Source organism: Amblyomma americanum, chromosome 3 (genome assembly GCF_052857255.1).
Source record: "Amblyomma americanum isolate KBUSLIRL-KWMA chromosome 3, ASM5285725v1, whole genome shotgun sequence".
Lineage (NCBI taxonomy): Eukaryota > Metazoa > Arthropoda > Arachnida > Ixodida > Ixodidae > Amblyomma > Amblyomma americanum.
This window is the reverse complement of record NC_135499.1, coordinates 49552801-49565199: the sequence shown is the minus strand read 5'-3', so window position 1 is coordinate 49565199 and position 12399 is coordinate 49552801. Positions and strand designations below refer to the sequence as shown.

Sequence of the window (12399 nt, the reverse complement as noted above, 5' to 3'; positions counted from 1 at the left end):
CACCCTCGTGCATAGCGGTGGACGTAGCACGTCCTGTAATACCGCAAGTGTGAAATAGAACGTCATCTAACGGCGAGGGCGGAAACTGTGCGAGAGCCCTCTTATACTACCTATGGCACCAAGACTGCCAGAACCGAGACCCCCTTTAAGCTTTTAGCAGATAAGGCAAATGAAGTGAGGGGCTCGTTTGACAAACATATTAAGGAAACCAACAGTCACCCAAATCAAGGTGCATAGGGGAATGCTTCTTTTTTATATCTAGTGCCAATCAATTTGTTTTTAAAGAAAATTACTTATAAAGCAGCAGAAAAAACAACCATGCCGAAGGTGAGATCCGAACTCACGACCTCCGAATATCGCGTCCGGTGCTTTACCAACTGAGCTAATGCGACGGCTATCTAATCTGCTGCTTTCGTGGGTATTTATGTTGTGCGTGTAAGCGAACCTTGGGAGTGTTCACCAGTGCCATCCTCGTCCATAGCGGTGGACGTAGCACGTCCTGTAATACCTCAAGTGTGACGTCTAACGGCGAGGACGGAAACTGTGCAAGAGCCCTCTTATGCTACCTCTGGCATCAAGACTGCCAGAGCCGAGACCCCCGTTAAGCTATTAGCAGACAAGGCAAATGAAGTGAGGGGCTCGTTTGACAAACATAATAAGGAAGCCAACAGTCACAGAAATCAAGGTGCATAGAGGAATGCTTCTTTTTTATATCTAGTGCCAATCAATTAGTTTTTTTAAAGAAAATTATTCATAAAGCAGCAGAAAAAACAACCATGCCGCCGGTGGGATCCGAACCCACGACCTCCGAATATGGCGTCTGGTGCGCTTACCAACTGAGCTACGGTGACGGCAGTCTAATCTGCTGCTTTCGTGGGTATTTATGTTTTGTGTGTAAGCGAACCTTGAGAGTGTTCACCAGCGCCACCCTCGTACATAGCGGTGTACGTAGCACGTCCTGTAATACCGCAAGTGTGACGTAGAACTTCATCTAACGGCGAGGGCGGAAACTGTGCGAGAGCCCTCTTATGCTACCTATGGCATCAAGACTGCCAGAACCGAGACCCCCTTCAAGCTATTAGCAAACAAGGCAAATGAAGTGAGGGGCTTGTTTGACAAACATATTAAGGAAACCAACAGTCACCGAAATAAATGTGCATATGGGAATGCTTATTTTTTATATCTAGTGCCAATCAATTAGTTTTTTAAAGAAAATTACTTATAAAGCAGCAGAAAAAACATCCATGCCGAAGGTGGGACCCGAACCCACGACCTCCGAATATCGCGTCCGGTGCTTTACCAACTGAGCTAATGCGACGGCTATCTAATCTGCTGCTTTCGTGGGTATTTATGTTGTGCGTGTAAGCGAACCTTGGGAGTGTTCACCAGTGCCATCCTCGTCCATAGCGGTGGACGTAGCACGTCCTGTAATACCTCAAGTGTGACGTCTAACGGCGAGGGCGGAAACTGTGCAAGAGCCCTCTTATGCTACCTCTGGCATCAAGACTGCCAGAGCCGAGACCCCCGTTAAGCTATTAGCAGACAAGGCAAATGAAGTGAGGGGCTCGTTTGACAAACATAATAAGGAAGCCAACAGTCACAGAAATCAAGGTGCATAGAGGAATGCTTCTTTTTTATATCTAGTGCCAATCAATTAGTTTTTTTAAAGAAAATTATTCATAAAGCAGCAGAAAAAACAACCATGCCGCCGGTGGGATCCGAACCCACGACCTCCGAATATCGCGTCCGGTGCTCTTACCAACTGAGCTACGGCGGCGGCTGTCTAATCTGCTGCTTTCGTGGGTATTTATGTTTTGCGTGTAAGCGAACCTTGAGAGTGTTCACCAGCGCCACCCTCGTCCATAGCGGTGGACGTAGCACGTCCAGTAATACCGCAAATGTGATGTAGAACGTCATCTAACGGCGAGGGCGGAAACTGTGCGAGAGCCCTCTTATACTACCTATGGCACCAAGACTGCCAGAACCGAGACCCCCTTTAAGCTATTAGCAGACAAGGCAAATGAAGTGAGGGGCTCGTTTGACAAACATATTAAGGAAGCCAACAGTCACAGAAATCAAGGTGCATAGAGGAATGCTTCTTTTTTATATCTAGTGCCAATCAATTAGTTTTTTTAAAGAAAATTATTTATAAAGCAGCAGAAAAAACAACCATGCCGCCGGTGGGATCCGAACCCATAACCTCCGAATATGGCGTCTGGTGCGCTTACCAACTGAGCTACGGCGACGGCTGTCTAATCTGCTGCTTTCGTGGGTATTTATGTTTTGCGTGTAAGCGAACCTTGAGAGTGTTCACCAGCGCCACCCTCGTACATAGCGGTGGACGTAGCACGTCCTGTAATACGCAAGTGTGACGTAGAACGTCATCTAACGGCGAGGGCGGAAACTGTGCGAGAGCCCTCTTATGCTACCTATGGCATCAAGACTGCCAGAACCGAGACCCCCTTTAAGCTATTAGCAAACAAGGCAAATGAAGTGAGGGGCTCGTTTGACAAACATATTAAGGAAACCAACAGTAACCGAAATCAAGGTGCATAGGGTAATGCTTCTTTTTTTATATCTAGTGCCAATCAAATAGCTTTTTGTGAAAATTGCTTATAAAGCAGCAGAAAAAACAACCATTCCGAAGGTGGGATCCTACCCACGACCTCCGAATATCTCGTCCGGTGCTCTTACCAACTGAGCTACGGCGACGGCTGTCTAATCTGCTGCTTTCGTGGGTATTTATGTTTTGCGTGTAAGCGAACCTTGAGAGTGTTCACCAGCGCCACCCTCGTGCATAGCGGTGGACGTAGCACGTCCTGTAATACCGCAAGTGTGAAATAGAACGTCATCTAACGGCGAGGGCGGAAACTGTGCGAGAGCCCTCTTATGCTACCTATGGCATCAAGACTGCCAGAACCGAGACCCCCTTTAAGCTATTAGCAAACAAGGCAAATGAAGTGAGGGGCTCGTTTGACAAACATATTAAGGAAACCAACAGTCACCGAAATAAATGTGCATAGGGAATGCTTCTTTTTTATATCTAGTGCCAATCATGTAGTTTTTTAAAGAAAATTACTTATAAAGCAGCAGAAAAAACATCCATGCCGAAGGTGGGATCCGAACCCACGACCTCAGAATATCGCGTCCGGTGCTTTACCAACTGAGCAAAGGCGACGGCTGTCTAATTTGCTGCTTTCTTGGGTATTTATGTTTTGCGTGCAAGCGAACCTTGAGAGTGTTCACCAGCGCCACCCTCGTCCACAGCGGTGGACGTAGCACGTCCTGTAATACCGCAAGTGTGACGTAGAACGTCATCTAACGGCGAGGGCGGAAACTGTGCGAGAGCCCTCTTATGCTACCTATGGCATCAAGACTGCCAGAACCGAGACCCCCTTCAAGCTATTAGCAAACAAGGCAAATGAAGTGAGGGGCTTGTTTGACAAACATATTAAGGAAACCAACAGTCACCGAAATAAATGTGCATAGGGGAATGCTTCTTTTTTATATCTAGTGCCAATCAATTCGTTTTTTAAAGAAAATTAGTTATAAAGCAGCAGAAAAAACATCCATGCCGAAGGTGGGACCCGAGCCCACGACCTCCGAATATCGCGTCCGGTGCTTTACCAACTGAGCTAAGGCGACGGCTGTCTAATTTGCTGCTTTCTTGGGTATTTATGTTTTGCGTGCAAGCGAACCTTGAGAGTGTTCACCAGCGCCACCCTCGTCCACAGCGGTGGACGTAGCACGTCCTGTAAAACCGCAAGTGTGACGTAGAACGTCATCTAACGGCGAGGGCGGAAACTGCAAGAGCCATCTTATGCTACCTATGGCATCAAGACTGCCAGAACCGAGACCCCCGTTAAGCTATTAGCAGACAAGGCAAATGAAGTCAGGGGCTCGTTTGACAAACATATTAAGGAAGCCAACAGTCACCGAAATCAAGGTGCATAGAAGAATGGTTCTTTTTTATATCTAGTGCCAATCAATAAGTTTTTTAAAGAAAATTACTTATAAAGCAGCAGAAAAAACAACCATGCCGCCGGTGGGATCTGAACCCACGACAACCGAATATCGCGTCCGGTGCGCTTACCAACTGAGCTACGGTGACGGCTGTCTAATCTGCTGCTTTCGTGGGTATTTATGTTTTGCGTGTAAGCGAAGCTTGAGAGTGTTCACCAGCGCCACCCTCGTCCATAGCGGTGGACGTAGCACGTCCTGTAATACTGCAAGTGTGACGTAGAACGTCATCTAACGGCGAGGGCGGGAACTGTGCGAGAGCCCTCTTAAGGTACCTATGGCATCAAGACTGCCAGAACCGAGACCCTCTTTAAGCTATTAGCAGACAAGGCCAATGAAGTGAGGGGCTCGTTTGACAAACATATTAAGGAAACCAACAGTCACCGAAATCAAGGTGCATAGGGTAATGCTTCTTTTTTTATATCTAGTGCCAATCAAAAAGCTTTTTGTGAAAATTGCTTATAAAGCAGCAGAAAAAACAACCATTCCGAAGGTGGGATCCTACCCACGACCTCCGAATATCTGGTCCGGTGCTCTTACCAACTGAGCTACGGCGACGGCTGTCTAATCTGCTGCTTTCGTGGGTATTTATGTTTTGCGTGTAAGCGAACCTTGAGAGTGTTCACCAGCGCCACCCTCGTGCATAGCGGTGGACGTAGCACGTCCTGTAATACCGCAAGTGTGAAATAGAACGTCATCTAACGGCGAGGGCGGAAACTGTGCGAGAGCCCTCTTATGCTACCTATGGCATCAAGACTGCCAGAACCGAGACCCCCTTTAAGCTATTAGCAAACAAGGCAAATGAAGTGAGGGGCTCGTTTGACAAACATATTAAGGAAACCAACAGTCACCGAAATAAATGTGCATAGGGGAATGCTTCTTTTTTATATCTAGTGCCAATCAATTTTTTTTAAGAAAATTACTTATAAAGCAGCAGAAAAGACAACCATGCCGCCGGTGGGATCCGAACCCACGACATCCGAATATGGCGTCCGGTGCGCTTACCAACTGAGCTACGGCGACGGCTGTCCAATCTGCTGCTTTCGTGGGTATTTATGTTTTGCGTGTAAGAGAACCTTGAGAGTGTTCACCAGCGCCACCCTCGTACATAGCGGTGTACGTAGCACGTCCTGTAATACCGCAAGTGTGACGTAGAACTTCATCTAACGGCGAGGGCGGAAACTGTGCGAGAGCCCTCTTATGCTACCTATGGCATCAAGACTGCCAGAACCGAGACCCCCTTCAAGCTATTAGCAAACAAGGCAAATGAAGTGAGGGGCTTGTTTGACAAACATATTAAGGAAACCAACAGTCACCGAAATAAATGTGCATATGGGAATGCTTATTTTTTATATCTAGTGCCAATCAATTAGTTTTTTAAAGAAAATTACTTATAAAGCAGCAGAAAAAACATCCATGCCGAAGGTGGGACCCGAACCCACGACCTCCGAATATCGCGTCCGGTGCTTTACCAACTGAGCTAATGCGACGGCTATCTAATCTGCTGCTTTCGTGGGTATTTATGTTGTGCGTGTAAGCGAACCTTGGGAGTGTTCACCAGTGCCATCCTCGTCCATAGCGGTGGACGTAGCACGTCCTGTAATACCTCAAGTGTGACGTCTAACGGCGAGGGCGGAAACTGTGCAAGAGCCCTCTTATGCTACCTCTGGCATCAAGACTGCCAGAGCCGAGACCCCCGTTAAGCTATTAGCAGACAAGGCAAATGAAGTGAGGGGCTCGTTTGACAAACATAATAAGGAAGCCAACAGTCACAGAAATCAAGGTGCATAGAGGAATGCTTCTTTTTTATATCTAGTGCCAATCAATTAGTTTTTTTAAAGAAAATTATTCATAAAGCAGCAGAAAAAACAACCATGCCGCCGGTGGGATCCGAACCCACGACCTCCGAATATCGCGTCCGGTGCTCTTACCAACTGAGCTACGGCGGCGGCTGTCTAATCTGCTGCTTTCGTGGGTATTTATGTTTTGCGTGTAAGCGAACCTTGAGAGTGTTCACCAGCGCCACCCTCGTCCATAGCGGTGGACGTAGCACGTCCAGTAATACCGCAAATGTGATGTAGAACGTCATCTAACGGCGAGGGCGGAAACTGTGCGAGAGCCCTCTTATACTACCTATGGCACCAAGACTGCCAGAACCGAGACCCCCTTTAAGCTATTAGCAGACAAGGCAAATGAAGTGAGGGGCTCGTTTGACAAACATATTAAGGAAGCCAACAGTCACAGAAATCAAGGTGCATAGAGGAATGCTTCTTTTTTATATCTAGTGCCAATCAATTAGTTTTTTTAAAGAAAATTATTTATAAAGCAGCAGAAAAAACAACCATGCCGCCGGTGGGATCCGAACCCATAACCTCCGAATATGGCGTCTGGTGCGCTTACCAACTGAGCTACGGCGACGGCTGTCTAATCTGCTGCTTTCGTGGGTATTTATGTTTTGCGTGTAAGCGAACCTTGAGAGTGTTCACCAGCGCCACCCTCGTACATAGCGGTGGACGTAGCACGTCCTGTAATACGCAAGTGTGACGTAGAACGTCATCTAACGGCGAGGGCGGAAACTGTGCGAGAGCCCTCTTATGCTACCTATGGCATCAAGACTGCCAGAACCGAGACCCCCTTTAAGCTATTAGCAAACAAGGCAAATGAAGTGAGGGGCTCGTTTGACAAACATATTAAGGAAACCAACAGTAACCGAAATCAAGGTGCATAGGGTAATGCTTCTTTTTTTATATCTAGTGCCAATCAAATAGCTTTTTGTGAAAATTGCTTATAAAGCAGCAGAAAAAACAACCATTCCGAAGGTGGGATCCTACCCACGACCTCCGAATATCTCGTCCGGTGCTCTTACCAACTGAGCTACGGCGACGGCTGTCTAATCTGCTGCTTTCGTGGGTATTTATGTTTTGCGTGTAAGCGAACCTTGAGAGTGTTCACCAGCGCCACCCTCGTGCATAGCGGTGGACGTAGCACGTCCTGTAATACCGCAAGTGTGAAATAGAACGTCATCTAACGGCGAGGGCGGAAACTGTGCGAGAGCCCTCTTATGCTACCTATGGCATCAAGACTGCCAGAACCGAGACCCCCTTTAAGCTATTAGCAAACAAGGCAAATGAAGTGAGGGGCTCGTTTGACAAACATATTAAGGAAACCAACAGTCACCGAAATAAATGTGCATAGGGAATGCTTCTTTTTTATATCTAGTGCCAATCATGTAGTTTTTTAAAGAAAATTACTTATAAAGCAGCAGAAAAAACATCCATGCCGAAGGTGGGATCCGAACCCACGACCTCAGAATATCGCGTCCGGTGCTTTACCAACTGAGCAAAGGCGACGGCTGTCTAATTTGCTGCTTTCTTGGGTATTTATGTTTTGCGTGCAAGCGAACCTTGAGAGTGTTCACCAGCGCCACCCTCGTCCACAGCGGTGGACGTAGCACGTCCTGTAATACCGCAAGTGTGACGTAGAACGTCATCTAACGGCGAGGGCGGAAACTGTGCGAGAGCCCTCTTATGCTACCTATGGCATCAAGACTGCCAGAACCGAGACCCCCTTCAAGCTATTAGCAAACAAGGCAAATGAAGTGAGGGGCTTGTTTGACAAACATATTAAGGAAACCAACAGTCACCGAAATAAATGTGCATAGGGGAATGCTTCTTTTTTATATCTAGTGCCAATCAATTCGTTTTTTAAAGAAAATTACTTATAAAGCAGCAGAAAAAACATCCATGCCGAAGGTGGGACCCGAGCCCACGACCTCCGAATATCGCGTCCGGTGCTTTACCAACTGAGCTAAGGCGACGGCTGTCTAATTTGCTGCTTTCTTGGGTATTTATGTTTTGCGTGCAAGCGAACCTTGAGAGTGTTCACCAGCGCCACCCTCGTCCACAGCGGTGGACGTAGCACGTCCTGTAAAACCGCAAGTGTGACGTAGAACGTCATCTAACGGCGAGGGCGGAAACTGCAAGAGCCATCTTATGCTACCTATGGCATCAAGACTGCCAGAACCGAGACCCCCGTTAAGCTATTAGCAGACAAGGCAAATGAAGTCAGGGGCTCGTTTGACAAACATATTAAGGAAGCCAACAGTCACCGAAATCAAGGTGCATAGAAGAATGGTTCTTTTTTATATCTAGTGCCAATCAATAAGTTTTTTAAAGAAAATTACTTATAAAGCAGCAGAAAAAACAACCATGCCGCCGGTGGGATCTGAACCCACGACAACCGAATATCGCGTCCGGTGCGCTTACCAACTGAGCTACGGTGACGGCTGTCTAATCTGCTGCTTTCGTGGGTATTTATGTTTTGCGTGTAAGCGAAGCTTGAGAGTGTTCACCAGCGCCACCCTCGTCCATAGCGGTGGACGTAGCACGTCCTGTAATACTGCAAGTGTGACGTAGAACGTCATCTAACGGCGAGGGCGGGAACTGTGCGAGAGCCCTCTTAAGGTACCTATGGCATCAAGACTGCCAGAACCGAGACCCTCTTTAAGCTATTAGCAGACAAGGCCAATGAAGTGAGGGGCTCGTTTGACAAACATATTAAGGAAACCAACAGTCACCGAAATCAAGGTGCATAGGGTAATGCTTCTTTTTTTATATCTAGTGCCAATCAAAAAGCTTTTTGTGAAAATTGCTTATAAAGCAGCAGAAAAAACAACCATTCCGAAGGTGGGATCCTACCCACGACCTCCGAATATCTGGTCCGGTGCTCTTACCAACTGAGCTACGGCGACGGCTGTCTAATCTGCTGCTTTCGTGGGTATTTATGTTTTGCGTGTAAGCGAACCTTGAGAGTGTTCACCAGCGCCACCCTCGTGCATAGCGGTGGACGTAGCACGTCCTGTAATACCGCAAGTGTGAAATAGAACGTCATCTAACGGCGAGGGCGGAAACTGTGCGAGAGCCCTCTTATGCTACCTATGGCATCAAGACTGCCAGAACCGAGACCCCCTTTAAGCTATTAGCAAACAAGGCAAATGAAGTGAGGGGCTCGTTTGACAAACATATTAAGGAAACCAACAGTCACCGAAATAAATGTGCATAGGGGAATGCTTCTTTTTTATATCTAGTGCCAATCAATTTTTTTTAAGAAAATTACTTATAAAGCAGCAGAAAAGACAACCATGCCGCCGGTGGGATCCGAACCCACGACATCCGAATATGGCGTCCGGTGCGCTTACCAACTGAGCTACGGCGACGGCTGTCCAATCTGCTGCTTTCGTGGGTATTTATGTTTTGCGTGTAAGAGAACCTTGAGAGTGTTCACCAGCGCCACCCTCGTGCATAGCGGTGGACGTAGCACGTCCTGTAATACCGCAAGTGTGAAATAGAACGTCATCTAACGGCGAGGGCGGAAACTGTGCGAGAGCCCTCTTATACTACCTATGGCACCAAGACTGCCAGAACCGAGACCCCCTTTAAGCTTTTAGCAGATAAGGCAAATGAAGTGAGGGGCTCGTTTGACAAACATATTAAGGAAACCAACAGTCACCCAAATCAAGGTGCATAGGGGAATGCTTCTTTTTTATATCTAGTGCCAATCAATTTGTTTTTAAAGAAAATTACTTATAAAGCAGCAGAAAAAACAACCATGCCGAAGGTGAGATCCGAACTCACGACCTCCGAATATCGCGTCCGGTGCTTTACCAACTGAGCTAATGCGACGGCTATCTAATTTGCTGCTTTCGTGGGTATTTATGTTGTGCGTGTAAGCGAACCTTGGGAGTGTTCACCAGTGCCATCCTCGTCCATAGCGGTGGACGTAGCACGTCCTGTAATACCTCAAGTGTGACATCTAACGGCGAGGGCGGAAACTGTGCAAGAGCCCTCTTATGCTACCTCTGGCATCAAGACTGCCAGAGCCAAGACCCCCGTTAAGCTATTAGCAGACAAGGCAAATGAAGTGAGGGGCTCGTTTGACAAACATAATAAGGAAGCCAACAGTCACAGAAATCAAGGTGCATAGAGGAATGCTTCTTTTTTATATCTAGTGCCAATCAATTAGTTTTTTTAAAGAAAATTATTCATAAAGCAGCAGAAAAAACAACCATGCCGCCGGTGGGATCCGAATCCACGACCTCCGAATATGGCGTCTGGTGCGCTTACCAACTGAGCTACGGTGACGGCAGTCTAATCTGCTGCTTTCGTGGGTATTTATGTTTTGTGTGTAAGCGAACCTTGAGAGTGTTCACCAGCGCCACCCTCGTACATAGCGGTGTACGTAGCACGTCCTGTAATACCGCAAGTGTGACGTAGAACTTCATCTAACGGCGAGGGCGGAAACTGTGCGAGAGCCCTCTTATGCTACCTATGGCATCAAGACTGCCAGAACCGAGACCCCCTTCAAGCTATTAGCAAACAAGGCAAATGAAGTGAGGGGCTTGTTTGACAAACATATTAAGGAAACCAACAGTCACCGAAATAAATGTGCATATGGGAATGCCTATTTTTTATATCTAGTGCCAATCAATTAGTTTTTTAAAGAAAATTACTTATAAAGCAGCAGAAAAAACATCCATGCCGAAGGTGGGACCCGAACCCACGACCTCCGAATATCGCGTCCGGTGCTTTACCAACTGAGCTAATGCGACGGCTATCTAATCTGCTGCTTTCGTGGGTATTTATGTTGTGCGTGTAAGCGAACCTTGGGAGTGTTCACCAGTGCCATCCTCGTCCATAGCGGTGGACGTAGCACGTCCTGTAATACCTCAAGTGTGACGTCTAACGGCGAGGGCGGAAACTGTGCAAGAGCCCTCTTATGCTACCTCTGGCATCAAGACTGCCAGAGCCGAGACCCCCGTTAAGCTATTAGCAGACAAGGCAAATGAAGTGAGGGGCTCGTTTGACAAACATAATAAGGAAGCCAACAGTCACAGAAATCAAGGTGCATAGAGGAATGCTTCTTTTTTATATCTAGTGCCAATCAATTAGTTTTTTTAAAGAAAATTATTCATAAAGCAGCAGAAAAAACAACCATGCCGCCGGTGGGATCCGAACCCACGACCTCCGAATATCGCGTCCGGTGCTCTTACCAACTGAGCTACGGCGGCGGCTGTCTAATCTGCTGCTTTCGTGGGTATTTATGTTTTGCGTGTAAGCGAACCTTGAGAGTGTTCACCAGCGCCACCCTCGTCCATAGCGGTGGACGTAGCACGTCCAGTAATACCGCAAATGTGATGTAGAACGTCATCTAACGGCGAGGGCGGAAACTGTGCGAGAGCCCTCTTATACTACCTATGGCACCAAGACTGCCAGAACCGAGACCCCCTTTAAGCTATTAGCAGACAAGGCAAATGAAGTGAGGGGCTCGTTTGACAAACATATTAAGGAAGCCAACAGTCACAGAAATCAAGGTGCATAGAGGAATGCTTCTTTTTTATATCTAGTGCCAATCAATTAGTTTTTTTAAAGAAAATTATTTATAAAGCAGCAGAAAAAACAACCATGCCGCCGGTGGGATCCGAACCCACTAACCTCCGAATATGGCGTCTGGTGCGCTTACCAACTGAGCTACGGCGACGGCTGTCTAATCTGCTGCTTTCGTGGGTATTTATGTTTTGCGTGTAAGCGAACCTTGAGAGTGTTCACCAGCGCCACCCTCGTACATAGCGGTGGACGTAGCACGTCCTGTAATACGCAAGTGTGACGTAGAACGTCATCTAACGGCGAGGGCGGAAACTGTGCGAGAGCCCTCTTATGCTACCTATGGCATCAAGACTGCCAGAACCGAGACCCCCTTTAAGCTATTAGCAAACAAGGCAAATGAAGTGAGGGGCTCGTTTGACAAACATATTAAGGAAACCAACAGTTACCGAAATAAATATGCATAGGGGAATGCTTCTTTTTTATATCTAGTGCCAATCAATTAGTTTTTTAAAGAAAATTACTTATAAAGCAGCAGAAAAAACATACATGCCGAAGGTGGGATCCGAACCCACGACCTCCGAATATCGCGTCCGGTGCACTTACCAACTGAGCTACGGTGATGGCTGTCTAATCTGCTGCTTTTGTGAGTATTTATTTATGTTTTGCGTGTAAGCGAACCTTGAGAGTGTTCACCAGCGCCACCCTCGTGCATAGCGGTGGACGTAGCACGTCCTGTAATACCGCAAGTGTGAAATAGAACGTCATCTAACGGCGAGGGCGGAAACTGTGCGAGAGCCCTATTATGCTACCTATGGCATCAAGACTGCCAGAACCGAGACCCCCGTTAAGCTATTAGCAGACAAGGCAAATGATGTGAGGGGCTCGTTTGAGAAACATATTAAGGAAGCCAACTGTCACCGAAATCAAGGTGCATAGGGGAATGCTTCTTTTTTTATATCTAGTGCCAATCAATTTTTTTTAAAGAAAATTACTTTTA

General features: G+C 47.0%; 3 non-coding genes across 3 annotated transcripts; all 3 read right to left on the bottom strand.

Moving 5' to 3' along the window:
* Positions 1-1703: 1703 nt before the first annotated feature.
* On the bottom strand, positions 1704-1777 carry TRNAS-CGA (transfer RNA serine (anticodon CGA)). The gene has a single exon. It is a non-coding gene; the product is annotated as a tRNA-Ser (tRNA).
* Positions 1778-5895: 4118 nt separating this feature from the next.
* On the bottom strand, positions 5896-5969 carry TRNAS-CGA (transfer RNA serine (anticodon CGA)). The gene has a single exon. It is a non-coding gene; the product is annotated as a tRNA-Ser (tRNA).
* A 5043-nt stretch (positions 5970-11012) lies between these two features.
* On the bottom strand, positions 11013-11086 carry TRNAS-CGA (transfer RNA serine (anticodon CGA)). The gene has a single exon. It is a non-coding gene; the product is annotated as a tRNA-Ser (tRNA).
* Between the last annotated feature and the right edge of the window lie 1313 nt (positions 11087-12399).